Here is a 24,960-nt window from a genome sequence, read left to right as displayed (position 1 = left end):
TTTGTACAAGGATGAGCTAACTCTCATGAAGCAATATCGATAAAGTTAATGATGCAATATTAATGAAGCAATATTGATAAGGTTGTTGTAGTGATTACTGCTACAGCTGAAATTGTAGAAATATGTGCACTTTGGACAAAGACGATGGAGCTAGATTTGGGTTGCTGATACCCCTAGTTCCCACACGCTTCAATAAAGCACCTGTATATAATCAATCTGTGATTATGTGTGTTCCTGAACGCTGACATTTTGGTGACCCAGATGGGACCCTGTGAATGCTGCTGAGCGAGTTCATGACCCGATCACGCTCCAGCCGGCACCGAGGGATTCTCGGGGAGCCCATCCGGCCGTGACCGTCTCCTCTGCTCACAACGTCCCTCTGAGAGAGGTAAGGTGCTTTTCGGTCTGCTCTGGTGCCCGCCAATAAGACACAGCGAAATCTCCGCACGGTTGGGCTGGAGGAATTCCTGGTATTGCCCAGGCGCCGTCTGTCAGACAACAGAAGCGAAAGCGTTGCAGGTTCAGCATCAGTGGTGTGTGGTGTATTGTGACTGTAACATGGAGAAGCTTAAAGGGATTTGAGGTGGCAATGCCCCTATAGCACGTACTTCTCCTTTGGGGTGCTTATTGGCACATTGGAAACAGGGTAACTTTGGGCAAGATTTACGTAAAGATGATTGATTATTGTAATACATGGTGGCCAGGATATGACCTGGACAGTGGGGGAAGTGGCCGAGAAATGGATCTTTGCAGTATAACACCATTTTACAGTTGATGTTGTTCTGTATGTGAGAGGGAAAGTGGGTTGAAGTTCCATATGTAGATTTGGTTTTCTATTTGAGAGACAAGCCAGAATGGCAGGCTGAGTGTGGATTGATGGCAGTTAAGGCATGTGTGAATGATAAATGTGAGGTTTGTGTAAAAGCACAAAAAGTTGTTTAGAGCACCTAGTATTAAAAGAACGTTTTTGTCGGGGGAAAGAGATGGATGTTGATTTACAAGTGGTTTCAGCAGAACCAAAAGAACCTGATTCTGTTTTGTCTGCCCCCACTTCACCTAATCCTATTTCACCCAACCCTATCTCGCCTAACCCCACTTCACCTTTCCCTCTTTATTCTTCTGCTTCTGCCTTCACCTGATCCTTCTTCTCTGGGAGATGATCAAAATGTAACCATGATACAAGGAAATGTGAAAAATGCTGGGGAGGAGGATAGCAGTAGCGGGGGTGATGATAATAAATCAGTGACACCGGTGTCCCATCGGACTCGGTCAAAGCTTGCTCCGGTTCTGGGAAGAACGGGAAAAGATTTGGGCAGACAAAGGCGGACTGTGATTGCTCCCTTGAGACAAGGAGTAGGAGTAGAGGGGCTGGTGTTTGTCAAAGTTCCTTTTTCCACTGCAGACTTGATAATTTGGAAACAGTCAGCTGGAACTTATACAGAAAATCCGGATAAAGTGGCAGGGGTGGTAAAAATGATTATGAAAACTCAGAATGCAGATTGAGAAGATATACAAGTAATATTGGATAATTTAATGGACTCTACTGAGAAAGAGATGGTGCTTAGAGCAGCCAAGGAGAAGGTGAGAGAAGATCTCAGAATTGGGGTGGTGATGGGGACTTTAGATGAGAACTTTCTGACCGAGGATCCAGGGTGGGATCCCAATGCCTTTGGGGACATGTGGAGGCTGAAGAGATATCAAGAGTGGCTCCAGATAGGGGTTGGGAATGCTATACCTAAGGCTATGAATTGGTCTAAATTGTATGAGGGAAGAGAGGAAAAGAAAGAATCCCCTGCTGCAGTTTTGGAAAGGCTTAAGGAGGCAGTGAGAAAGTACACAGATCTTCAACTAGAAACAGAACAAGCGAAAGTTGAGCTTGCGTTCATTTTTCTTAGGCAGTCACAAAATGATATTAGGAGAAAAATGCAGAAGTTAGAAGGAGAGGACTTAATGAATTTGAATAAATTACTTGAAGTGGCTTGGAAAGTATACAATAAGAGGGAAAAAGAAGCTAGAAAAAACAGCAGCAAAATCTTTTGGCAGTGATACAAGGAAGAGAGAATCCAGGTTTCAGAGGACGTGGCAGAGGTGGTCATGGACTGGGGAGGGGCGGACTTGGCAGAGGACAAGAGAGATGGGTTTTGCCAAGATTAGGGTTAAATCAATGTGCTTATTGCAGACAAGAGGGGCACTGGAGAAATGAATGCCCAAATTGGTTTAACCAGGGCAATCAGTTCATCCAGAATCAAGACACTTTGAAATTAATGGTGCTGGGGAGTACAGCAGCTGACTAGAATCGGAACAAAAGCCAACACAAGAGCCTTTAGTAACTATACAATTGGGAGATAAAGAAGTAAAATTTCTGGTGGATACAGGGGATACAAATTCTGTGCTAAATGATCTGAAAGGGCAAATTGGAGACAAAACAGTAACAATAGTTAGAGCCACAAGGAAGGAGGAGAATTGGACATTCTTGCAACGCCTGGATTTGTGTTTTGGAAACAAAGCTTTAATACATGAATTTTTATATATGCCTGTGTGAGCAATTCAACTTTTAAGATGAGATTTATTAGCCAAACTTGATGCAGTGATAACTTTTGAGAACAGGGAAATTTTAATGAAAATACCTGAATCAAAGACGGGACAAATTTTAATGATAAAAGAAAAACCAGTCCCTGCGATCCCTTGGGAAGTAGAGGACGCAGTAATTCCCTCTGTATGGGAAACAGACATACCAGGAAAATCTAAATTGGCACAACCAGTACATGTGGAATTAAAAGAAGGAACAAAAGCTGTGCAGGTTAAAGAGTATCCCATAAAGACAGAAGCATGGCAAAGAATAGTGAAGATTATTGATAAATTTTTGAATTACCAAATTCTAGAAGAATGTGAATCAGAAATTAATACACTGGAAATAGTATTTCCAGTAAAGAAACCAAATTGTGAGTACAGACTAGTACAGGATTTGAGAGTGATCAGTGGAATAACTAAAGATATTTCCTCAGTGGTAGCTAATCCTTACATATTGTTAACATCCATGAAAGAGAAATAGAAATGGTTTACTGTAATTGATTTAAAAGATGCCTTTTTCTGCATACCCCTTGACAAAGAAAGTAGGAAACTGTTTGCCTTTGAATGGGAAAATCCAGACAATGGAAGGAAAACTCAGCTCACCTGGACACAACTCCCACAGGGATACAAGAACAGTCCAACCCTATTTGGAAGCCAGCTGGTTAAAGAGCTGGAGATTTGGACTGAGAACGGGCAAGTTCCGAGGGAGCAATACCTGCTGTTACAGTATGTTGATGATATACTGATAGCTACAGAGGAAAAGACAACCTGCATAAAGGTAACAATTGAAATTTTAAATCAGCTGGGAATGAGAGGATATAAGGTGTCTGAAGAGAAGGCACAAATTGCCCAGCAGACTGTGATTTACCTGAGATGTGAAATCTCACAAGGGCAACATAAGCTGGGTACTGATCATATTCAAGCTATTTGTGCTATTCCAGAACCCCAGAACCTGCATGAGCTGCGAGTCTTCCTCGGGATGGCCGGATGGTGCTGCCTGTGGATCATGGACTATGGACTAATTGCAAAACCCCTGAATGAAGCCCACAAGACACAGCCCTTTACCTGGGGCAAACCACAGAAGGAGACCTTCCTCAAACTGAAGGAGGCATTGACAACAGCTCCAGCATTAGCATTGCCTGACCTATCCAAAGATTTTCAGCTGTTTGTGCATGAAAGATCACACCCAGCACTGGGAGTGCTGACCCAATGTTTGGGAAGCTGGAAAAGGCTGGTAAGCTACTTCTCCAAACAACTTGACCACGTGAGTGCTGGATGGCCTTCATGCCTGTGGGCAGTTGCAGCCACCGTGATGCTGACACAAGAAACTAGGAAACTCACGATGGGTAGACACATAGATGTCTATGTGCCACACATGGTGACCACTGTTTTAGAACAAAAGGGGAGCCATTGGCTATCTCCAAGCAAGATGATGAAATTCCAGGTAATCCTGACTGAGCAGGATGATGTCACACAAAAGACAACTAACCTCTTGAATCCAGCTTTGTTCCTAGGTACCACAACTGAAGAAGGCCCATTGGAACACGATTGTGTGGAAGTGATAGAACACACCTGTTCAGCTAGAGCTGAAAGATGTCCCACTGGAACAGGCAGACTGGGAGCTGTTTACAGATGGAAGCAGTTTTGTGGAGAACAGGACCAGATACCCTGGATATGCAGTAACAACAACAGGTGCAGTGGTGGAGGCAAAGCCTTGCCAGCAAACACATCTGCCCAACGAGCAGAACTGGCTGCTTTAACCAGGGCATTAGAGCTGAGTGAAGGGAAGAAAGTAAATATCTGGACTGATTCAAAATATGCTTTTGGAGTGGTGCATGTACATGGGGCACTGTGGAAAGAAAGAGGACTGCTGTCTTCTCAAGGCACACACATTAAACATCAAGATGCAGTCCTGCAATTAATAAAAGCAGTACAAAAGCCTGAGCAAGTAGCAATCATGCACTGCAAAGCTCACCAATCAGGAAGCTCCAAAATTCATGAGGGACTTCAGAAAGCAGACTGGACAGCCCGACAAGCTGCTCGAGAAGTGCAAACTGCAATGGCATTGATACCTTTAAAAACTAATGTATCTCAATTCAATTTACCTCCAGAACCAAAATATTCAATAGAAGATGAGAAATTGAGATGCTCACTGAATGCACAGAAGAATTCAGAAGGGTGGTAGGTGACTACACAGGGACAAGTAGTGGTACCCCCCTCGATAATGAGAGAAGTTCTACAAATTAAACAGAACGAATGTCATTGGGGTACAGAGGCATTGGTGAAATTGTTCAAACTAAATTTAATTTCAGTACAGATGTTAACAATGGCAAAATCAGCAATGTCAAAATGTGAAATTTGCTTGAAGAACAATCCAGTGGCTACACGACAGGCACAACTGGGGAAAATTGGGGTAAGAGTAGAACCAGGAGATTATTGGCAAGAAGATTTTGTAGAATTACCAAGAACTCGAGGATACAAATATCTATTGGTAAGGGCTGACACATTTTCAGGATGGCCAGAAGCTCTTCCCTGTGGCACAAATCAAGCAAAGGAGACAGTCAAGTGGTTACTGCAAGAAATCATTCCAAGATTTGGGGTGCCTCTAGGAATATCATCAGATAAGGGCCCACATTTCATAGCCACAGTAGAGGGAGAGGTGAGTAGGTTTGCTGGGAATAGCTTGGGATCTCCATACACCATGGAGACCCCAATCCAGTGGACAGGTAGAGAGGATGTATCAGACCTTGAAGAGGCAAATCAGCAAAATATGCCAAGAAGCTAAATTGCAGTGGCCACAAGCTTTACCAATAGCACTGCTGAGGATTCGGATAAAGCCTAGAAGCGGGATGTCAGTCAGTCCTTATGAGATATTGTATGGGAAACCATAGGAATCCCCTGAACCTAATCCAAATGTACATGTTACAGGGAAGCAAGAGGTGTAGAATTATGTTCTGTCTCTTGGAAAAGCTCTAGCTCGACTTTGGAGCACCCTTGTGTGGAATAGGCCACTGACTCTTGAGAATCCAGTTCATGACATCCACCCAGGAGATGAAGTGTACGGTAAAAGCTGGAAGGAAGAAGCATTAAAAGAAAGGTGGAATGGACCCTATCAGGTACTGTTAACTACCTTGACAGCAGTCAAAGGAGCTGGACTGGATCCCTGCATACATTACACCAGAGTGAAAAAGGTTTCCCCTGCACTGTGAACTGTGCAAACTGTAGGGCCAACAGAGCTGCAGATAAAGTGGGTTTGATTGTTTCAAATGTCTAGGTTGCTAGTGACTGTAATGGTGATTATTTTATGGCCTTTAGTGCCATCAGTTGGAATCAATGTTACCTTGAGATGTGAAATGCAAAAGGATCAGCTGACAAGTCTTCATTTTAGAATGAAGAGGGATGTGGGGGTGCAGCCAGAAACACAAGTGAGAAAAGTCTCTAATACTATCCAGGCAGAAAATGTGGTGATTGGATTAATTAAAGATTTTGCCAACATGCAAAACACCAGCAAAATAACTGCCTGTCTGCCAATACCAAAGGCAGCAGGAGACCCAATAAGCTGGGGAATTATAATATCAAAATTACCTGAAATACAAAAGAATAAAAATGAAAATGTGAGCTGTGTTTTGCAAATAGATTATGAGTACCAAAAGAAGACAGTGTTTGAAAATGCTGTGAAGCCAAAGTATTCATCTCTATGGGATTGTCATGAAAATGGAGGAAAGGATGAACCAAAACTAGGCTGGTATGGGAAATTAGGGAATTATGGATAGTGTTATGAAAAGACAGCAAAGGTTATAAAAGAAAAGATTCCAGTGTCAAAATGGAAGTATGAAAGACAGGAAAGAAAAGATCGGGCTGAAGCTTGGGACAGTGCATGGTCAGTGAGCGTGCTTCAGAAATTCCAATATATGGCAGATACCCCTTGGTGCATTAAGTGGAAAGGCTCTGAAAATGAATCAAATCCAGAAGTATGGAACACTGCAAGCAGTAGTAGAATGGAAGCAGACAAAGTGAATTGGTGGGTATGTAATAAAACTTAGGACTTGTTGGAGTCTGAGATACAGAGTGTGTGCCCTTGTTTCTAATACTTAGTTCTAGGATTCAAAGAAACACTGAATTGCATATGACATGAAATTCATGAGCATGTCTTTAAAAACACCTTTACCTTTTACCCATTTAAAAGAGGATCTTTGTTAGCCATTTTACCCTTTTCTATCATAGTGCACATAGCTCCTTGTACCTTGTAATGCTGATAAGAAAAAAATAAACAACTGAGACCGAACAAGAGAAAACTGCCTCCCTCTCGTCAATCTTCAAGTCAAAAGGAAAAAGAACCTAATCCAAAAGTCCCTAACGAGACAGATAAGAAGCAGCTCTCAGTGAGAGACAACAGAAACAATGGGATGGATTCCACTAAAAGATCAAAGAGGCACTGAAAGAACACCATGAATTCCATAAAAGTAAAGAATTCAGAAGGGATTATGCTTTGGGGGTGGGGGGGAAGGTATCGCAGGTATCAGGTGTTCCGGGCAGTCTGTACCTGTCAAGTACCTCAGCCTGTGGGGAAAGAGAGAAGGGACAAGCGGCCGGGAATTAGGATAAAAAGGAGGCTGCACCCTCCAAAAATTTGAGAGACCCCAGGGGAATGCCCCATGGCCTCTCTCTTTATTTGAATAAAGAAAAAAGGACTCCTCTGTCTCCTTTTTGGACATAAACCTCTGGGGTTTGTGGATGAATTTTCCTGACAATTGTTTCTAAAAATAACTGGAATAACAGTTCCAATTTAGTTAGCAAAAATCAATTCCATTTATTCCAGTAACAATCTTTGTCAATTAGTGGAATTCCTATGTCATTTATCATTTCCCCCATGCATTTTTCACCTCCTCTTCCCTGGCCTTATCTCCCCTCAGGCCCCGCTCGTCCTCGCCGAGTCCGGCCCGCGCCGGGGCCGCGCCGGGCGCGCGCGGGGCCGAACGCAGCGCCCCCCTCAGGCCGTTGCGCCGCGGCCGTTGCGGCGACAGTCGGAGACAGATCGGTGCCATGGAGGAGCTGCCTCTGCCCGCCGGAATCAATGCCAGCACCTTCCCCGCCAAGCTGTGGGGCCTGGTGAACAGCCCCCGCGTCCGCTCCGTGCGCTGGGACAGCCAGGCCCAGGGCTTGCTCATCGACCGCTTCCTCTTCGAGCGGGAGCTGCTCAGCCCGGGCGGCGCCCACGGAGGGGGCGGCCAGGGGGCGGGGGCGGCCCCGGACTGCTTCAAAGCCACGCACTTTGGCAGTTTCGTGCGCCAGCTCAACCTGTACGGCTTCCAAAAGGTGCCGTCATGGCTTGGCTCAGCTGTGCCGGTCGATGCCGGGGCTTTGCTTCACTTTATGAACCCAAACTTCCGCCGCGATCGCCCCGAGCTCCTGCTCCACATCAAACGCCGGACCAGGGCCAACAGGCAGAGACTGGCCGCGGGGCTGGAGGTGCGTAGCCGCCAGCCCAGCCGCCTCCAGCGGCCCTCCACGGAGCGGTCGCTGCCTGCCTTCCCCACCGGGCAGCCGCCCAGAGCCGGTGAGACGGGGTGGGAGCTGCGGGCGCGGAGGGAGGCGTGGGCTTTGTCCGTGGGCGCTGCCCGGCCGGGCAGGAGCGGCCCCTGCCCGTGCTGGGCAAGGCTGCTGTGCCGGCAGGGCCCGGGAGCTGTGCCGGGCTGCCGGGGGCTGTGGGACAGTCCCGCCGTGCCTGCGCTCGCCACACGCTGGCCCGCTCGGCCGGCAGCCGGCCCGGCCCTGCACCGTGGCTGGCGCTGCTCGTTGGGCGGCCCTGGGACGCTCGGGGCGGTCTCCGGGAGTGCGGGTGAGCCGAGGGCTTGGGCGTATTGGTCGAGACCCAGGGGCTGCTCATCGACCGCTCCCTCTTCGAGCGGGAGCTGCTCAGCCTGGGCGGCGACCAGGGGCCAGCCCCACACACTTTCAGAGCCACGCAGCTCTGAAGTTCTGCAGCTTCCTGTGCCACTTCGGCCGCTGCGGCTTCCACCAAGTGCCGGCCCGGGCTGTGGCGGCTGTGCCGGGCGATGCTGGGGGCTGGCTGCACTATAGAAACAGCAGATTTCACCGCGACCGCCCCGAGCTTCTGGGCCCGGGAGCTGTGCCGGGCTGCATTTGGGTTTCTGGCAGCTGCCTCCTGCCAAGGGTTGAACGGATAGGGGAGAGCTCAGTAGACAGGGAGCTGGTTGTTGCAAAGGGAATAAAATCCCATAGAGCCGTGTGTGTAGAGTTGTTTATTTCAGTGCTGGAGGTGAGGAGGATTTCTCCTCCTAATTCATCCACCTTTGTCAATTGCTGTGCTATATTTAGTTACTGATGCTTGGTGTTACTATGTCATTATAGCATATGGAACTAATAGACACAGTATATTATACACTCTGGAATTAATTTACATAGTATAATCTCATGGCTATAGATAGTTCTTTTTCACTGTGCTTGCGCCTCCCCAATTTGGGGGTCGTTGGGGGTCTTTGATGAAGGCTTCCAAAGTCGTCTTTGCATCTGAACTTTTCAACTTTGTCTTCAGAGCATGCACAGCTACGGTGTTCCTTGGTCTGTCTGGTCCTAAGCGATCTAATTTCTTGTGGCTAATTGGCTTGACGTTTGCTAATTTTTCATTAGTACTATACTTCCCTATCTCTGAAACTGACCACCTGGTGAGATTTTCATTTTTTTTTCCTGGGTCTCCAGCTCTGAGCAACCAGTTAACCATATACTAGGCACTACAATGCATAGAAAGACATCTATATCAGGTTAAATAGATAAATAGAATAAATGAAGTTATGATTCAGGTTCTATTGGTATCTGGTGATACAGATCTATCAGGTTATATTGATATCTTATAACTCAACCTGTAGAAGCAGCTTGTAAGTTTGACTGAAGTTCTATAGGCATCAAACCCCCCAAGACATGTGGTGATATTTTTCTTTCTCACCCTGTTTTGGGAGGAGGTGAGCTTTTGTCTTCCCTGACAAAAGCACAGTTGCTGCCAAGGGAAACACACCTGAGGACCAGTAGTGACCCAGCCTTCCCTTTGCTTCCTTTCTTCTTCTCTCCCTGCTGCACAGCTCCCTTGCGCCAGAAGCGCGATGCTGCCTCACCTGAGGATTCAGAGCTGCCTCCAGGCCCTTCCAAGAGAAGTGCAGGTGCTCAGGAGAGTGAGGCGTCCCCAGCACCTGCCAAGAAAGTCTGTGCCACCTCTGGACTTGTTGGGGCTTCACCAGTGGAACCATCAAGAGAGCTCATCCAGAGATTTAATCTCCGCAAGCTCACGGTTCCACTGGTTCGCCTGGACCTGAAACGCCATCCTGAGCTCATGGTTCACCTCACTCCAATCCACCCTGAAGCTGCTTGCAGGGCCCTGGGACACAGCAACAGCTGCTCATCTTCTCAGCAGCACAGCCCAGCCTGCGAGCCATCAGGTAGGGAAAGAGTTTCTACCCTTCCTTTTCCAATAGGTCCTGGCAACTGAGCCTTTCAAGTGTTTTCCCTGAGTCCTCTGTCATGAGTAGATCTCAAGTGAGAATCACGTAGAAAACAGTGTTAAGTGTACTAGGAAGTGGGACTGTGAATGCCAAAGTATTCTCTGCTCTTCCTGTCCTTCCTGCAGATGTGGAGGTTGTTCTGGGCATTTTCCAGACAGCCTGTCTGCTGAGGTGCAAGGGCTGGGTGAAAAATATTGCCCGACAGACAAGTGGTCAGTGTTAGGTGAACTCCCCTGTTTCTTGGAATGAAGTCCAACTAGGACGGTGATAGGATATTGCAGATGTTTCAGACTGACTGGCCTGCAAATCGGGCTGTGCCATTGAAATGAACTCTGTGTGCCTCAGAACAGCTGCAGCTGCAGAACATGGCCTCACCTACAAGTTTGCTTTTAGAATAAACTCACAGTTGAATTTCTCAGTGTGTGCCTGAAGATCCGGGCTCTGCTTGGGTGAATGCACGTTCTGTGGCCTTCTGTGATGAGAAACTCAAGCAGCCAAATCTAAAAGCTGCTGGGGAGATAGGGAAGGCTGTGATTCTAAAGTTTTTGTGTGCCTTTGGAGCAGAAGGGAGAAGAGCTGGCAGCTGGGTTTCTGGCAGTTGCCTCCTGTCGAGGAATGGCAGCGGGACACTTTTCCCAGACAGATGAATAAGTACGGGAGAGCTCAGTAGACAAGGAATTGGTTGTTGCAAAGGTTCAGAACATGAGAAGGGAATTTTCTCCTTCTCCCCCTACTTGGGAGGATGGGAGCTTCTGTCTTCCTTGGGACAAGTACAGTTGCTGCCAAGGGAAACACACCTGAGGAGCAGTAGTGACCCAGCCTTCCCTTTGCTTCCTTTCTTCTTCCCTCACTGCTGCACAGCTCCTTCATGCCAGAAGCACAGTGCTGCCTCCCCTGAGGATTCAGAGCTACCTGCAGGCCCTTCCAGGACAAGTCCAGATCCTCCAGGGTGTGAAGTTTCCCCAGCACGTGCCAAGAAAATGTTTGCTCCATCTGCACTTGGGGTTTCATCAGGCAAGCCAGGCACACACAAATTTCAAGTCCAGCCACAGCTCATCACTCCAGCATTTCCTGCGCACCATCAAAGCACTTCTGCGGCCTCTCCAGAGAGCAGCAGCTGCACTTCTCCAGAGCAGCACTTGCCAGCCAACATCCCATCAGGTACGGAATGTGTTTCTCCCCTGGCTTTTCAGAAAGAGCACAAAAAGTGACTGAAGTATTTTGCTGCGGTGCTCTGTCATGTGTACATTTGATTGTCAGAATCAGGTGTCGAGGGTACTAGGAAGCAGGATCATGAATATCAAAAGAATCTCTGTCTGCTTTTCCTGTCCTTGCTGCAGATTTGGAGGATGTTCTGGCCATTTTCCAGGCAGCCTCTGTGTAGAGGTCAAAGGGCGAGGCAAAGAACATTTCTCCACAACTGGTCGGTGTCAGGTGAACTCCCATTTTTCTTTGGATGAAGCCAAACTAGGACTCTGATAGGATATTGCAGAGTTTACAGATTGTCTTTTGTTGAGATGAAATACAAGGGATGGGACCACCGTGCTTTGAGATGATTTATTGCTGAAGTAGCCCAATAAGATATCAGTCCCGAGGCGTGAGATTTACAGGCAACAAGTCAACCACAGCTCGAGGAAGTTACGAGTTCCTTCTCCGCATGGCAATATATAACTTTTTAGTCCAGTAGACAGTTGACACAAAGTTTGTTTTCACTTATTAAGCTCTTATCACCTTTACTTGATTTTGCCACACTGCTTCTGTCTTTTAACCAACAAGCTAACAGGTCACGTATTCACACACACTTGTGTTATAGTTCCTAGATCTCTAACTTACTTTATAAATCACACTATTACACTTGATACCTCCAACTATTTTACTTCATATAATTTCTTACTTACTCTAGGCATATTCTTACTTGCAACTGTGAGAACATAGGTTTAGAATTACTCTACCTAATGTCTGTGTACTTTCATCACTCCATCAATCCAGGCTTTTTCTAAGGCTGCAGATTTTCCATTTCCAACAGTGTCTCCCACAAATAATGCTATGAAATTTCAGTGCACGCTGGGAGTCCCAGAACAGTTGCAGCTGCAGACCATGGCCTCACCTCCATGGTTGCTCCTTAGAATAAACTCGCAGTTTAAGTTTAGCGTGTGTGTCTGCACCTCTGGCCTCTTCCTGGGTGAATGCACTTTCTGAGGTCTCTTGTGATGAGAAACTCAAGCAGCCAAATGCCAAAGCTGCTGGGAAGATGCAAAAGGCTGTGATTAAAGGTGATTATGTCTGTGTGCATGTCTAGATCAGTTTCACAAGCCATACTTTAATCTATGTACACGTTGATTAGGATAATACTTTTGAAGGGGAAGAGCTCACTCTTCCAATTCCCTGGGAAGGTTTTAATACCTTTCTGGAGTTGAGGTTGCTGTGCGCTTCCTGTGATGTTTGATCCAAGGCAGCAATAAAGCTCTGCGTCCCAAAGCCTCATTTTGGAGCCTCACCGATGTTTTTGGATTCTTGCAGCCGCCCCGGGCACTTCAGTCCCCAGTGCTGCAGCTGGCAGTGCTGGTTATGCAGCATGGAGAGCCCCAAGCTGGGTATGGAGTACTCCTGGGGAAGAGGAATTGCCACCGCTGGATCTGGACCTTGTTCTGGAGACACTGGAAAAGATGCTTTCACCATCTGTGCCTGAAAGGTCTCCCTCTGCTCAGGTAACTCCATTGGACAGGGATGAGAGGGGCTGAGCACAGTCACCTTGTGGAAAGAAGAGATGTGTGTTGCCAGACAGTCCCTGCAAAGCTGCAGCCTGCAGGAGACTGTTGTGCTTAGGGCTGTGGTGGGAAGAGCACATCCCTGTGCCAGGAGCTAGCAGGACTCCATCCTTAGCTCCCACTCCATGGCTTGAGTGTCATCCCCACGCTCAACAGCCTTGTCAGCCTTGACAGCTCTTGGAGCGTGTTGGAGAAGTCAGTGTTTTGGTCTGTTGGAGGCCTCTGGGGCCCAGAGCTCCTTGTTAGGAAGAAGGGATGAAGTGTGTGAGCCGTGGAGTCTTCAGGGGGCAGATGTCTTGGTTCTGAGTCCCCATGACTTGTGTGATTGGTGAGAAGGACAAGGTTGGTGCTGGACATGAAATGGTTAAGGACTCCTTGAAGCCCAGGGGCTCCTCCTGTGTTGAAGAGCAGTTCAATCAGGGCCCATTAGTCCTTGTGTTTGACAGATTCCCTCTTGGACTTTGGAATCCCTTTTTTCTTTAGTCTTGTCTCTCCCCAGACTGGCCTGGAGTGTTCAGTTTCTGCATTGGCACAGGCCTTTTTGCATCTTCTTCTACAACTTTGCCAAAGAATTTCTCTTCTTTCATTTAATATGCAGACCCATTGCATGGGTAGATTTATTCTTGAGGAAGGGCAGACTGGAGGTGGGGAGGGGGATTTTTTGGAACTGTCCATATCTTATTGCCAAGTGCGATGAGCCTTTGTCTTCTGCAAACACCCACGTATATACCAGTTTTCAAAAGCAATTTGTTGGTGCACAGAAGGAAATCTGGCAGGCTCTGATTGTATCCCTGCAGAATCTATTGGTTGATCTTTGCGTTTCTTTCTTTGTGTTTTTCTTTTCAGGTCAATCCTAGTGTTGCCCGTGGCTCTTCAGGAGGGGAAGCTGTGAACAAGGCTGCAGCAGAGGGAGCTTTGCCTGCTGGCGGGAGCTGTGTGAACGTTTGCCAGGAGCCCGAGGAGCTTGGTAAGGAGTGAGCCCAGCCTGCTTTAGAGAGATGGGAGACAGCTGCTCGGAGCCTGCCTCTGACAGGAAGGGAGATCAGAAGAGTTGAGTTCTTGTCTCAAGCAGGGTTGGTGCTTCCTGGAGCCTTTAGTTCCAATCCTGCACTGGCACAAGCTCCCCGAGCCCTGCCCCTCCATGCTTTTCCAGAGGCTCTGACACCGAGTCCTCTGCTGTGGCAAGAGAGCCGGGAATAAAGCTGAGCTGGTGGCAGTTGTGTCACCAAGCTGCGTGTCCCAATTGGTTCACAGCTCCCAGCAGCCTTCAGCTTCAGCCACTGCAGTGAGGACTGACGTCTCTGCGTCAGCCCAGAGAAAGAACAAGGCTGGGCTTCTTTGTGGGAGCTGGGACTGTCTGTGTTTCAAGCTCTCCTGGGTGCCATTTGCACTGGGAGTGTTGTGAATTGATTGGCGTACTTCAAAACTTCACAAGACTGGAAAACTTGGAAGGATCCCTGTTCCCTTTAAAGAGCAGGCTTCAAATTCTCAAGTGAGAGTGTGCCTTTCAGGCCATCTTTTACAGCCTTTGCTAGCAGGACAGTTTACTTGCAAAGGGAAAGCTACACGGAGGCCAGCATTGACTGAGAGTTGCCTTTCCTTCCCAGATATCCATCTGATCTACCTTGCCCGAAGGGCTGCCCTGCGTGGGAAGAAGGATCAGAGGGAGAGCCTGTGACCATCGGGCAGGTGGCATCCCTCTGTTTATAGATATAGTTAGAAATTTTTTATCTTGATTTATTTATTTTATCTTGATTTATTTATATAGTTACATGTATAGATTGATAGAGTTGTATAGGTGTATTTATAGGTGTATCTATTTATACATCTGTATAGTTTGTATGTATAGTTATGGATTTTATTTCCATGTATATAGTTTCATTTATAGATTTTCTAATTTGCATTTATATATGTAGATAGTAACATTTAGATGCACACACAGTTCCATTTCTAAATGTGCATAATTCTTTAGTTAGAGCTATATGGATGTATAGGTGCATAGATTGAACTGTGTAGGCCCAGGCTGCATTTTTGCCTCTTTCCCCCTTGGCTGCCTTTTTCATCTCTTGTTTTTCCCGCTGTGCCCCTTGTGTCCCCCTGTGCTGGGTCCGAGCTGGGGCCGGGCCAGGCGGAGCAGCAGTTGCAGCCCTGGCTGTCCCTGGAGCGGTGGGAGCTGCCGGTGGCCCCAGGCACTGTCCTGTGAGGAGCTGCTGAAGGACGGTGAGACTGAGGGGGCTGAGGAGGCGCTGATGCTGAAGGGACAATGGAAACCTTGAGGTGTTGGGGGCACTGAGGGCTGTGGGGGAGCAGAGGGCGATGGTGGCACTGAGGTGACAGAGGCACGGGCTGAGGGCTGTGCCGGCTCTGAGGGGACACAACGGCTCAGAAGGGACTGAGCGGGGTGAGAGGCCTGGGAGAGGCCGAAGAAACTGAAGAGGGGGCTGGGGGTTTGCCGAGAGGACGGTGGGGCTGAGGGGATGGAGGGGGCCAGGAGGGAGCACACAGAGCTCAGGGACTGCAGCTCTGCCAGGCCTTGCAACCAATTCCAGAGCCTCCACTTTTGCCACCACAGCTGTGCTGAAGAGCTTGAGGACAGGCAGACACTGCCAGGAGGCAGCAGGGAGAAGCTGAAGGCCTGGAGCAAGAGCAGTGAGCAGGGATGTGCTGGGGCCACGCAAGAGCCTGGGTGAGGCCCCAGGGCTGGTGAGGCCGGGCAGGGCTGAGGGTGGCGTGGGCTTTGTCCGTGGGCGCTGCCCGGCCGGGCAGGAGCGGCCCCTGCCCGTGCTGGGGCTGCTCAGCGCTGCTGCCCCGGCCGGCACAGGGGCTGTCCTTGGGCAAGGCAGCTGTGCCGGCAGGGCCCGGGAGCTGTGCCGGGCTGCCGGGAGATGCGGGACAGTCCCGCCGCGCCTGCGCTCGCCACACGCTGGCCCGCTCGGCCTGCTTGTTCTTCCCAACCCTCCTGGGGAGGCTCGGAGATTTTCGCTTCCCTGCTGGAAGTGCAGCTGCTGCCAAGGGAAAGGTCCCAGGACTGACTCGCTGTTCCCTTTGCCTCCCAGATGTCCCATCTGCTGTCCCTGTCCAGGAGAGCTGCTCTGCATGGGACGAGAAGACTGCGGGAGAAGCTTTGAAGATGGGGCGGCTGATTTGTTCTTATGCAGTTGTATGGATATTTAGATTGGGACTGTGACATTTGTATATTTTCAAATAGTTTTGTTTTATATATTGCATGAAATATGTAATATTTAATCTCTATTTGCATCTGTAGATTGTTATATATGTATATATATATGTATTTTGTTCTATTTAAACATGTATGAAGAGCTATAGTTGTATAATTTTATCTATGGAATTCTTAGTACAGGGTTATTTAGAAGTAGACACTGATATTTTTATATTTCTATATGGGTTGTAAAAACTGTAGTAATCTGTAATAAATTAAGCTGTTAAACACCTCACTAATCTTTGTCTATAGTGACTTGTAGAGGTTAGCAATAAATTAAGTTTTTGCTAACTGAAGTTGGTATTTGTATATTTTTACGTGGCACTGTTTTGCTAATATAATAAATTACTTTTTTTAAACTTAATTGAGATTTTGATAGTTGTGTATTGTCAGCGCAGGTGTAGAAATTTGTAATAAATGCCATTTTTCAACTGCAATTGATTCATGTGTATTTGTAGCTCAGCTGTGCGGCTGCAGCAATCTTCAAACAATGACATTTATCAGCTGAGATGGGTGGTTTGTGATTTGTGCTCTCCAAAGCAATGGGCAGATGGAAATGCCATGACGCTGGAGGATTTTGGTGATGAAAATCTCCAGCCACGCCCAGCACATGCCCCACTTGCGCTCAGGCTGGGCAAGGAAAGCGCAGATTTGGGATGGCAGCAGAGCCACACGTTGGCTCAGAACTCGCTGCACAGGCCTGCTGAGAAAACTCTGGGACTCAGCTGCGCGTACAACTCCAAGCAGGAGGCAGCAGGGCAGGTGAAAGCATTCACAATGAAAAAAAAAAAAAGAAATTGTGTCCAAACAGATGTGAGGATACTCTGGGAGTTTGATCAAATGCTCTCACTCACCACTGCCTAGGCTCATCTTCAGCAAAACTAGTTTGTTAAAAGCTGAACACCTTCCAGGAAAGAGAGATTGCACTTTCCCCTTCCCTTGCCTTGCTGTGTGAGTGGAAGATGTCCTTAGCACAGGGAATTGTTGCCCTTCAGCACCTCCCTCACTCCCATGAAATCAAAGATTACGTGCTACCGCGTGGCACCATAAAGGAAAACAGCCCTGCCCTGGTGACAGTGTGTGCAAAGTCTTCCCTCCTCCTGTCCCCACATGGCACAAACTGAACCATCCCCTTCCTGTCCAAACTGCGCCTGAGCTGAGGGAGGGCTCCAGGAGCTCAGGAGGGTGCAACACCAGCACAGGTGGGAAGGTTTTGCAAAGCTTCCTAAGCATCAGTGAACTTTGGCTTTGCCGCTCTTCCCCTGGAATATTGTCCTGCTCATCAACGGTCTTGGAGGACACCGTGCCGCCAGCTCCCGCAAGTGAAGTTTGTTTTCTTCAGGGCTTGAATGGAGGAAAATGCACATGGTTATTTTTAGAGTGAAATTTGGGGTTTGGTGCAGCTGGGTGAGGTCCGTTATTTGCTGTGGAAAGTAGAGGAAAAGCTTTAAATTCCCAACAGAAGCTGACTGCCAGCCCACACAGAGACCTGAATGAGGCCCAGGTATGCTTGCTGCACGCTGGTCCAAGGGAAAAGCTGGAACAAAGTCCCCTTTGATTGGAGATTGAGCCTCTGTCCTGATGGGACACTTGTGCTTGGCTTCTTTTTCCCCCATGGACTGAGACTGATGAGAGAGAGGCAGTTTTCTCTTGTTCCGACTTGGTTCTTGTTGGGGGTTTGGTGTCCTTTTTTTTGTTCTGGCCTCCCCGTGGAATTTTTACCCATTAGCTGCAGAGACAACCTAACTGTGGGTATTTAATGGGTGATTGATAAAGGACAAAGAGTGGCCGGGCCCAGGGGGGGAAGGGGGCAGGAAAGGAGGGTGGGGACAGTTTTTGCCTGGGCAATACCAGGAATTCCTCCAGCCCAACCGTGCGGAGATTTCGCTGTGTCTTATTGGCAGGCACCAGAGCAGACCGAAAAGCACCTTACCTCTCTCAGAGGGACGTTGTGAGCAGAGGAGACGGTCACGGCCGGATGGGCTCCCCGAGAATCCCTTGGTGCCGGCTGGAGCGTGATCGGGTCATGAACTCGCTCAGCAGCACTCACAGGGTCCCATCGGGGTCACCAAAATGTCAGCGTTCAGGAACACACATAATCACAGATTGATTATATACAGGTGCTTTATTGAAGCGTGTGGAAACTAGGGGTATCAGCAACCCAAATCTAGCTCCATTGTCTTTGTCCAAAGTGCACATATTTCTAGAATTTCAGCTGTAGCGTAATCACTAGAACAACCTTATCAATAGTGCTTCATTAATATTGCTTCATTAACTTTATCAATATTGCTTCCTGAGGGTTAGCTCATCCTTGTACAAACATGTACAAATCTCATCTCTGGGTGGGTATCTTGGAGACCCCAAGCACCAGTTCCTGTTACTGTAAACATTTCAGCTTGCTAGACCATCCCTAATACCAAACATTCTTGTGGCCTAATTCTACATGATTTTCAGAAACATTATTCAGAGACATTTAACCCCATAGTAACAGAAGGACCAAGGATCCACTGTGACACTGCAGGGCCCAAAGAACCAAGGATCTGTTGTGACTCCACGGAGTGTCATGGAACCGTGGAGACCATTGTGACACTCCAGGGCCTCATGGAACCATTCTGACACCAAGCTGGGTGGGAGTGTGGATGTGCTGGAGGGCAGGAGGGCTCTGCAGAGGGACCTGGACAGGCTGGATCCAGGGCCCAAAGCCAACAAGGTGAGGTTGAACAAGACCAAGTGCCGGCTCCTGCACTTTGGCCACAACAAGGCCTGCAGTGCTCCAGGCTGGGGACAGAGTGTCTGGACAGTGGCCAGGCAGAAAGGGAGCTGGGGCACTGATGGACAGCAGGCTGGACATGAGCCAGCAGTGTGGCCAGGTGGCCAAGAAGGCCAATGGCCCCTGCCCTGGATCAGGAATGGTGTGGCCAGCAGGAGCAGGGCAGGGATTCTTCCCCTGTGCTGGGCACTGCTGAGGCCACACCTCGAGTGCTGTGTCCAGTCCTGGGCCCCCAATTGAGGAAGGCCATGGAGGGGCTGGAGCATGTCCAGAGAAGGGCAACAAGGCTGGTGAGGGGTCTGGAGCACAAGTCCTGTGAGGATTGGCTGAGTGTGGTGGGTTTTAGCTCCAGCTAAAATCACCAGAGTACTTCCTTCTGTCTTACTGTGAGATATGGATTAGGAGAAGTGCAAAACAGGCTTAAAACTGAATAGGAATAAATAAACTTTATGATCAGGACTACAAGAATAAGAAACAAGCATAAAATCTTTAGAAACCTTTCCTCCCCCTACCAACCTTTTCTTTCACAACTGACACCGCAGAGACAAAACCTGGGATGTTAAAGCAGTGCCAACTATACAATAGCCTTTTCATCAGTCTGTGCAGGGAGAGGAGTTTTCTCTTGTCATGCCATGGAGAGTTCTCCACAAGAAACAGTTTTCTCGTCAATTTTCATTCTACAAATGGCAGTCACCCGGGCACAAACTCTGCCCTCTCCTCCCATTTCCACACCACTCAGAGGTGTGTTCATGGGCCATGAGCTAAGGGGTATATTTTAAGGATGAGTTATTCAAAGGCAAAGGTTCTCTTCATCTCTGAGAATAGAGGTTTTCTTCTTCTCTCCCTGGGGGCAAAGGGTCTTCATCAGCTCTCATCTCCCTCTCTCTCTGTTCAAGCTCTCATGGGATCACAGCTACTCCACCATCTGCTTGGCTTCATCAATGGATACCTTTGCCCAGATCTACAGCTTGAATAGTTCCATCCCCCAATATTCTTTCATGAATTAAAGGAGTTATTTTTCAGAACATAATTATTCATCTCCATGGCCCTACCAAAAGACTATTTCAGTTTATTAGAGCATCTCCTCATTCTCCTTCCATCTGAGCCTTGATTCCTTCTTTTACTGACCTTGATGTTTCACATTGTCTTTTTACGTGTCACTTGGTTCTTTTCTTTTGCTGGAGAGAGGATTAAAGTCTGCAGGTCTCCTCTGTGTAGTGGAAGGGTTAAATCTGGCCCAAGCCATGGCAGGCAGTGGTGGTGTGGGATTTCAGGTGTGGCTGGTGCCAGCTCTCAGGAGCTGTCTGTGCGGGCCGGGGGGCAGGGGGGGTGTTGGCGAGTGTCATCAGCCGTGGCCTGGCCCAGCCTGGGGGCCGGGGGCTCCCCTGGGAAGGGCTTTGGTCATCCCGCTGGAACGGGACCCGGAGGGCTTCCCGGGAAAGCCAGCACCGCAGCAGAGCCTGGCCTGGCCTGGGGGGGATCCCGCAGTCTCCATCTCCCCCCGGGAGCAGCTGGGGTCCGGCCCAGCCCCCCCCAGGCCGCACAGGCCATGGGGGAGTGGGGCCAGCCACACCAGAGCTCTGCTGCCTTTCAAGGCTGCAAAGAAAGAGACCAGTTCCTGGGCTTGGCTTTTTAAAAGGTGCCATTCACAAAGGTGAAGTTACTTTGCAGTGCTGCAGAATGCTGTCAGTTGTCAGAACTGGCCAGCTATTGGCTTGATCTCAAGCACAGAAGGAACTCCCCACAGCCTCTCTCAGAGGAATCACTTCTGTGGCTGTTTCCCACTTCTTTCCATAAATGCTAAACTACCACACCCTTTGACCATAACATAATTCTCAAAACTCAAAGATTTCAAGGCCTTATTTAAAACCAAGTAAGTTCCTCCACTATCAACCAAAAATTCTACTTCTTTTCTTTTTGCCAGTTTCATTTTTATAACCAGGGGGTCTGTTGGGGTGGACTCCCTGGGTCCTCCTCAGTCTTCTTGTGGATGTGTGACTGCAACCACCCCTCCTTTCCCTTCTTTCTTTTGGCCATCTCACTTCCACTTTGGACACTCATTTTTCCAGTGGCCAAATTCTCCACAGTTCACACATTGGTCTCTACCCAGTCGAGACGGGCCTTGTTTGGGTGGTCCTTGTCCATGCTTTGCTTTCCCTTTTCCTTTCTCCTGTACCACGGCTACTAGCTTCTTCATTTCTTGCTTATATCCCTCTTCTCAATTGCTGAAAACTCTCCATGCCTCTTCCAATAAGGCTTCTAAGTTTCACCCATCTGCCCCCCAAAGCTTTTGGAGTTTACACCTCATGTTCCCTGTGGATTGTTCCAGAAATAGATTAACTAGCTGCTGTATTCCTACTTCAGAGCCCGGCTCCAGTGGTGTGTGTCTGTGCATCGCGTCCTTCCGAGGATCTGGGAATTCCGAGGGAGATTCCAAGGGACCTTGTTTGATTGCATATAAGGCTGCCCAGTTCATGGTTTTAGGTCCAGCCCTCTCCACTCCCTTCACTCTCCACTCCTGGGAGCTTTCTGACTTTCTCCTTGCACTTGACTGATTTGGATCCCATTGTGGGCCCTGTAGAGGAAAGTATTCTTTTCCATCCATTTGTAAAGTTTTATAATGGTCCTTTGCCAGGTCCCCTGCTGGTTTTAGAACCAATTGTTTCTCAGTTTTGGTTAATGCATCTAATAACAATTGTGTGTCACTTCAATCTGGGTTATGTTGATTGACTATATATTGTAAACATTTGGCAGTGTTTACTGGGTCACTTTGATAATTCTTTGTGACCTTTTCTCTGGCCTCTGTGTCGAGAGGAGAAAAGAGTTCCTTAACTACCATTGGCCCTTCTGTTCCTATTGCTTCCCACAAGGGTGCCTGTAGTACCTGCTTTCTGCTCCGGGATGCAATCGGGCTACCTGGGGGTGTTGGGGCTGATGCCCCCTTAAAGCTGTCGGGAGGAGGTGGAGGGGAAATGGAGCTTCCAGGTCTGGAGAGGGCAGAGGGGCAAATGGAGCTTCCAAGTGCACCTCTTCCTCCTCCTGCCTCCTAAAGGGAGGGCTGATTAAATTAGTACAGTTCTGTTCTTGCTGGGCTGCTGCTGGATAGGCCTTACTCAGCCTGATGCACCTCTGGCCGAGGCTGCAGCTCCAGCAGCACCGTTTGAGCTTCCCTTTCTTGGCCTGATTTTCTTTCTCAAGGGCCAACACCAAAGGATCAGAGGGAGCTTTGATCCCACAGTCCCTCTGCCATTCAGGGTTATTCCAGAGGGAGAAAAACATAACACAACCCGAAAGCTCATCACACTTCCCCTGGTGTCTAAGGAAAAGCATGAACTGCAGCAGGGTGTTGTACTCTGCTGTGCTACTGGGGGCCACCTTGCACCGTCATCCAGGCGATCCAACGGCCACCAGTGAGAACAATATTTTATTGAACTCTTTTTGTTCTCAGTGCCCCCAGTGCTTGTGATTTCTTTCCAATGTGCTAAGACACATCCCAGAGGGCTGGCTCTCGGTACCTCTTTGCTCTGTCCTGCCCTCATTATCCTTTCCTTCTTGTCTTATCCCATTTCCACCTAAATATTTTCTCACAATTTCTCACAGTCTTTTCCCACTCTTCTTTGTGCACAGCCCAAGTCTGAGGCACAAAATGGATCCTTCCACACACAGGCTTTAAGATCTCAGGCTCACGACCAACCTGTCCTCGCTCACACTGCGGGCACCCCCTCGGCTGTTGGGCAGAAGAGCAGTGCCAGCGTGGTGCACAAACCTTACACTGGAATAATACCCACGCAAAATGTTGTCCCTGTTGTGAGTGAAACACCCCAATAGCACAAATACACACTATTCCTGGCATCCCTTCTGTCCCTTCTGGGATTTCCAGATCTCTAGGAGAGGGCTGTTCCCAATCCAAAGCTGTGATCTTTCCAGCAGAAGTTTGATAAACTCTCTCTGATAACACCCGCTCGTTCCCTCTGTCTGTCCAGTGGTGCCCCGGGTTTACAAACTCCCAAGGGTCCAGGCCAATCCTCTGGGGCAGAGGTAGTCCTTTCATTTGCCTTGCCAGGCTTGTAGCATTCTTTCAGCCCTTGCACTACTTGTTATGACTAATAAGATTGAACAACCAGCATATCCAACACAGAAAGCGAAGGAAAGTTACCAGTGTGCTGGGATTATAACTTTTGACACAAGAGAGCAGTATTGCTACAGAAATACACACAAATCACTAAAAGCTCTGCAAAAATACACAATGACCACTAAAAATATTACACAATGAAGAGGAAAAAAATCAAAACTACACTCTTAACATCACAAACTACTCTTCTAATTGTACTAATCAGGTCTCAGCCACTGTCTCAGTCACTCACACGCAACCAAAAGTCTGGACATAACTCACTTCACCAAATAGCAGCATTAACACAGGGGTTCGTTCCAGCCACCCCCAGAATTGCCAGTGGCCAATCCCTTTGGTCAATGAACCCCCCTTTGCCGGCCCCAGCCGGTACCCTCCTGCCGGCCGCGCAATCAGCCCAAGCGGTCCCTGCACCGCTCACTGACCCATGGTCACTTGCAAGCCCACCTTACCCCAGCAGGGACGAGGCTACGCGCAGGGACGTCTCCCTGCGGCTCAGCAGCAGCCCTTTAGTCCAGACCCCCCGAGGCTGGATTATAATACAAACCGTTTGATCCACGGGCAGCAGGTTCCTCGTCTATCCCTGCGGTGAGCGCACCAGTTGAGGAGTACCCCGAGAAGATCCCGGGGCGCGCCTTGGGGAGTCCATCCCCCGTGTGCTCCCACAGGGGGATAGAGAGGACTCCTGCCTGCCTCCCCAAAACTGACACATGGAAAGACTCTAAAACTGCAGTAGTTTTAAAGTAGCTTTGATTATTTATTATTGACAGGCGCCCGGGCACACAGGGGATTGATCCTCCAAAGACGTGTGCAAATGTCACAAGGTGTACATTCTCTATTTATCCCCCAAGGTATTCCATATGCATAGGATTGAAAAATGTGCTTCATGCATATTCATTTTTTGGCTCCTCCCATATGGTAATGAGCTCCACACCCCTCTGGGCATGCCCAGCTCACTCTGGTGATCACGGAGGGGTCTTCAGGAATGAAGGCTCGGAACTGTCCAAACCCCTGGGTCAGCTCTGTCCAGCTCTGGAGCCTGAGGGCCTCCTTCATCTCAGTGTTTTTTCTTTCCTAGGGCACTATGTTAAATAGATGTTATAGCCACTATACAGTGGAGAAAACAATTCTGATTAAGACCTTTTTGTCGAGTCATATTCCTAATCAATCTTATCTATATGTATATAAATACTTCTGCTTTGCTGTTCTTCATTTTGAGAGACAAAGTTGTACAAAGGTTCAATTCCACCTCTATAATCCTTTATAGAGAAATCTCTGACAAATCCTGGGCCTGGGACTTGATCCAGCCACTTCCAGGCTCCTCTCACAGAAGGAGTTTAGAAATCCTGGGGGTCCTGGCTTGGGGGATCTTGGGGTGTAATTGGGGTGTTGGGGGTCCTTTCTGCACCTGGTGACCCAACAGGAGCTTCTCTAATAACCTTTGCGTGAAGCTCCCACTGTGTCCATGACAGGAGCCCCTGGCAGTGTCGGTGACATCCCGGCTCTTTGGCAGCCTGGGGACTGCTGGGATGTCACCCTGGAGCCCCTGGCAGTGTCTGTGACATCCCGGCTCTTTGGCAGCCTAGGGACTGCTGGGATGTCACCCTGGAGCCCCTGGCAGTGTCGGTGACCTCACTGTTCTTTAGCAGCACAGGGATGTCACCACTGGACTCCTGTCACTGCCTGTGACAAATTGGAGACTTGGCAGCTTGGAGACACCTCTGTTGTCACCCTGGAGCCCTGTGACTGTCACCTCATGACACTTAGGAAGATGAAGGAGCCCTGGGATGTCACCAAGGAGCCCCTGGGACTGCACGTGAGCTCACAGCTCTTCAGCAGCCTGGAAAGCCTGGGATCTGTTCATTCCTGCTCTGCTGAGGATGGATCCTCAGCAACTTGGAGGGAGGTTCCCTGATGAGTTTTACTTCTCCAGAGGCTTGTTCAGTCTTCAGCTCTTCATTCCAGGAATTCAGCCCCAAAAACTCATT

The 24,960-nt window shown here is 48.5% G+C and overlaps 1 protein-coding gene across 1 annotated transcript in view; it reads left to right on the top strand.

Annotated features, from left to right (window-relative positions):
• LOC131590197 (uncharacterized) overlaps nt 1-24,645 on the top strand; it is a 236,029-nt gene extending 211,384 nt beyond the window's left edge. Inside the window, exon 7 of the mRNA XM_058860117.1 lies at nt 24,622-24,645. The gene's annotated coding sequence lies outside the window, so the exon portion shown is untranslated. The remainder of the gene's footprint in view (nt 1-24,621) is intronic.
• Nucleotides 24,646-24,960: the final 315 nt, after the last annotated feature.

The sequence above is a fragment of the Poecile atricapillus genome, chromosome 32, assembly GCF_030490865.1.
Source record: "Poecile atricapillus isolate bPoeAtr1 chromosome 32, bPoeAtr1.hap1, whole genome shotgun sequence".
NCBI classification, from domain to species: domain Eukaryota; kingdom Metazoa; phylum Chordata; class Aves; order Passeriformes; family Paridae; genus Poecile; species Poecile atricapillus.
The sequence above is the reverse complement of the archived record's forward strand: the minus strand, read 5'-3'. Positions and strand labels throughout refer to the sequence as shown.